At 50.8% G+C, this 4,566-nt stretch overlaps 1 protein-coding gene across 2 annotated transcripts in view; it reads right to left on the bottom strand.

The window, feature by feature from the left end:
* The window catches only part of LOC107125806 (protein S100-A6-like), a 20,754-nt gene that overhangs the window by 12,568 nt on the left and 3,620 nt on the right, over positions 1-4,566 (bottom strand). The window contains exon 1 of one of the 2 annotated variants that reach the window (XM_015429269.1): positions 1,889-1,939. The exons of the other annotated variant lie outside the window; for it this stretch is intronic. The gene's annotated coding sequence lies outside the window, so the exon portion shown is untranslated. Of the gene's footprint in view, positions 1-1,888; positions 1,940-4,566 lie in introns of those variants that run through there. 2 annotated transcript variants of the gene reach the window in all.

Raw genomic sequence — 4,566 nt, 5'->3', positions numbered from 1 at the left:
GGGGGGGGGGTTGGGGGGGGGGGGGGGGGGGGTTGCGGAGGGTGGTGTGTGTGTTGGTGTGCCAGATTTTATACTGTCCCTTCACTGTCCTCAACCAAATGCCTGGCGGGACATCTCTGTCTTGCACGCCTACGGAAAGGCAGTAAATCCCGCAGGGCACGGGTATTCTCCAGCCGAGAGTCCCACCAGTCGGGGCCCATAAAAACATAAGCCGTGTTGGATCAGGCCAATGGCCCCTCCAGTCCAACACTCTGTGTCACACAGTGGCCAAAACTACCAGGGGCCATCAGGAGGTCCACCAGTGGGGCCAGAACTCCAGAAGCCCTCCCACTGTTGCCCCCCCCCCCAAGCACCAAGAAGACAGAGCATCCCTGCCCCAGACTGAGTGTTCCATCTATCAAGGGAAAGGTTTCCCTTCCTCGAAAGCCAGTCAGATTCGACTCTATACCTTGTGGCTAAGAGCCGCTGATGGGCCTTCTGCTCCATCCACCGTGGCTTCTCTTATGTTCCTTTCCCCTCTGACCCACCCTGTTAAGCTATAGCATGGCTCTGCAGAGAAGAGGGGGGGGACCCTATAAAAGGGGAGGAATTGCAGAGATTTGTCCTGCCAAAAGGCGGAGCTTAGCTTCACCCCCTCCTCCTCGTGATCCCTGGTGGGATATCCTCAGGGTCCCGCTTCCCAGCAGCCGCGCCCCTCTGCTTCTTCCTTTGACTGCGATGATCAAAGGAGGGTGGCCTTTAATCTGGTGTGACGGGAAAGTTCTGGAAGTCCCATGAGTCACGAGTTTAGCCCCGCCCTTATGAAGGTGGAGTTTAGCCCTCGGGAGTCTCTGCATGGACGCTCCCACCCATGGCCACTGTGCAACTCTTCCCTTGCAGCAGACCGACGGAAGTCTTTCTTTTATCCAGTTTAAAGGGGAAATCTCATGGGGGGTGGGGCCAGTGGGTAGTGACATCAGCTTCCGATTTGAATCAGGACTTCTGGTCTCCCATGTAGGGGGAAACTCGGGTTGCCAACGCCACAATGGGAGAGTCCTGGAAATTTGGTGGTGGAGCCTGGAGAGAGAGTGCAGAAGGACCTCAGGAGGGTATAATGTCCTTGGTCCTCCAAAGTAGCCCTTTTCTCCAGGGGGGCTGATCTCTGTAGTCTGGAGGTCGGTGGTGATTCCAGGGGATCTCTGGGGCCCACCTGGAGGTTGGCAACCCCAGGGGAACCCCTGTGTGCAAGCAGCCCGACGTAACGTTCTTCCAAATATGAACTCTGTAAGAAGGTGGCATGGATTGGAGAACCTCCCGGGGGACAGAAAGTAGTCCTCTTGTCAAAGTAATCCCCTCTTGTCAGAGCCAGTTTGGTGTCGTGGTTAAGTGCAGGGACTCTAATCTGGGAGAACCGGGTTTGAGTCCCCACTCCTCCACTTGCACGGGCTGGATGACCTTGGGCAAGCCATAGTTCTGTCAGAGCTGTCCTTGAAAGAGCAGTTTCTGTCAGAGCTCTCACAGCCCCACCCACCTCACAGGGTGTCTGGTTGTGGGGAGGGGAAGGGAAAGGAGTTTGTAAGCCACTCTGAGACTCCCTTGGGTAGTGAAGGGCGGGGTATAAATCCAATCTCTTCTTCTCCTCCTCCTCCTGTGGAAATCATGCGACTCACGGCAGAGGGCCCGTTCTGTGTGCGGCAAGTTCCAGTGTCGGTTCTTGGCAGAAGGTTTTGAGAAAGGGATCTTAGAGAGCAGTTTGGAAGTTTTTGATGCTGTCTAGCTCCCTGTGTCAAAGCAGTCAAAGCAGGACTGGTTTACCCTGCCTTCCCCTTCCATCCTGTTTGGTCTGCCTTCACATAAGCCCCACCCAATTTTGTTTGCAAAGAACTTGCAACCCGAGACTTCTGCTTACCATTCCTGTACAAAGCAGATGGTATAATTCCACTAACGGAGGCTTCTGTTATTCTCCTAAGCAACCAGCGGGGACTGACCAGCTAGCCCTTGTATTGAGAAAGAAGAGGAAAAGTTTGCAGAGAACAATGAATAAAATTATTTCCAGTGTGCCTGTGTATGTCTGTGCATCTCTCTCTAACCAGCGTGGTACAGTGCTTAAGAGCGGCAGACTCTTGTCTGGAGAACCAGGTTTGATTCCCCGCTCCTTCATGTGACGCCTGCTGGGTGACCTTGGGTCAGTCACAGTTCTCTCAGAGCTCTCTCAGCCCCACCTGCCTCTCAGGGTGTCTGTTGTGAGGAGAGGAAGGGAAGGCAATTGTAAGCCACTTTGAGACTCCTTCTGGTAGTGAAAAGCAATGTTCCCTCTAAACTGTGGAGTCTTGTGAGCAAAAATTCTACTTTGTGAGCTACTGGCCTTAAAGTTTTGAGTGAGCAATTTGACTGCTGCATACATTAGTTTGCTCTGGAGCCACCCTTCCTGAGCTAAGGCAAAAATGTGTGAGCTGCAGGCTAAAAAACTGTGAGCTAGCTCACACTAGCTCAGCTTAGAGGGAACACTGGAAGGGTGGGGTATAAAAAAATCAACTCTTCTTCTAATCATTGGACACCTGTGGTGTCATATTCAAGGGGCGAATGGCTCTGTCAAAAATAATCAGACGGGATCCAAAATGCTCGCACAACATAAGCAGTGTTCCCTCTAAGCTGATTTAGTGTGAGCCTGCTCACCGTTTTTTAACCTCCAGCTCACACATTTTCATCTCAGCTCAGGGAGGATGGCTCCAGAGCAAACTAATTGAGGCAGTAGCCCAATCGCTCACTCACCGCTTTAATGCTGGTAGCTCACAAAGTAGCATTTTTGCTCACGAGACTCCACAGCTGAGAGGGAGCTTGGCTGCCAGTCTCCCCTAGCAGGGGGTGAAGTATTTGGGTTGCCGGGTCCAGGTTGGGGAACTCCTGGATATTTGGGGGTGGAGTCTGGGGAGGACAGCGACCTCTGTGGGATATAAATTCGTAGAGTCCACCCTCCAAAACATCCATTTTCTCCAGGGGAACCAATCTTGGAACTCTGGAGAGGAGTTGTAATTCGGGGGGATCCCGAATTGGAGGCTGGCGTCCCTAGTGAAAGACCACCGAGGAAGTCCAAGGTTGATATTTAGAGGCAGGCAACAGCAACCCGTCTCTGTTCGTCTCTTGCCCTGAACACCCTATGGGCACTGCGGCTTGACGGCACTTCCCGCCACCAAACCAACAGCCAGCATTCCATCTTGTGAATTTCAGAAATTAAGCAGTTCATTGAGGAATGCATTCTTTAGTTAGCCCTTGACCTAAGGCTTTCTTTGAATGGCCCCTCCCATCTGAGAGTTGTGGGAGGAAGGGAAATACACACACACACCCCTTTCCACTTTCTCCAAACTGTCAATCTTTCTATAGAACTCTACTATATCCTTAGTCATCTCAGCTTAAAAAAAGAGATAACCTTTTCCCCTGAGCTGAATCACAACTAGAAGAAGAGAAGAGATTGGATTTCTACCCCGCCCTTCACTACTCAAGGGAGTCTCAGAGCGGCTTACGAACTCCTTTCCTTTCCCCTCCCCACCACAGACACCCTGTGAGGAAGGTGGTGCTGAGAGAGCTCTGACAGAAACTGCTCTTTTTCAAGGACAGCTCTTATCAGAACTACGGCTTGCCCAAGGCCATCCAGCCAAGTCCAAGTGGAGGAGTGGGGAATCAAACCCGGTTCTCCCACTTAACCACGACACCAAACTGGCTCTCTAGATACATGATTTTGATTAAGGGGAGATCAGGAACTGACATGCTTTGGGTATGGACATATTTGTGGTTGATGCAAGGTTGGGAATTTTGTCCAAGCAAACCAACCTACTATGGGACAGGTGGGAGGGAGGCAGAAACAAAGCAAAAAATATAAATAAAGCACAGGCCGATAGCCACAGTGGGGCAAAAGGGGGCAGCGCCCTACCGATCTTTTGTCATGCCCCTCCAATCAGCACGACAGGTCGGTGTGAACTCTTGTCACACGTCTTGCAGGTGTAATTTTGTTTTTAAAAAAAGAAAAAAGGAAGGAGTTGAGGTAAAGAGTGTGAGTCCTGTCATAAATCTCCCAAGGGTGAATTCTCTATGTACTTGGTTAGAACACAATTGGTAGTTAAAAGGGCCGAAGAGTCCTGATTTTAAAAAGTCTGGAAGGGTGCTGGGTGGCACTGTTAGAAGCCTTGAGTTAGTAATTTTCAGAGGAAAAAAAAGGCTGAATTTACAGTTTCAGGTTTCAGGAAGAAGGCTCTCACACCTCTGTAACTCTGCAGACTATGCAAAACACTTGCTTGGGAGGGCATTTTTAGAAGAAGAAGTGATTAGATTTATACCCCGCTCTTCACTGGGAGTCTCAGAGCAGTTTACAATCTCCTTCCCTTCCTTTCTGCACAACAGACACCCTGAGAGGTAGGTGGGGCTGAGAGAGCCCTGACTGAGAACTACTCTTGAGGGAGCAGCTCTGAGAGAACTATGACTCGCCCAAGGTCATCCAGCAGCTGCATGTGGAGGAGTAGAGAATCAAGCCCAGTTCTCCCAGATTAGAGTCTGTGCTCTTAACCACGACACCAAACTGGCTTATACAGTTTA

The sequence above is a fragment of the Gekko japonicus genome, unplaced genomic scaffold (assembly GCF_001447785.1).
Source record: "Gekko japonicus isolate JY-2015 unplaced genomic scaffold, Gekko_japonicus_V1.1 scaffold4023, whole genome shotgun sequence".
NCBI classification, from domain to species: Eukaryota; Metazoa; Chordata; class Lepidosauria; order Squamata; family Gekkonidae; genus Gekko; species Gekko japonicus.
Note: the sequence above shows the minus strand (reverse complement) of the source record. Positions and strands in the feature narration are given on the sequence as shown.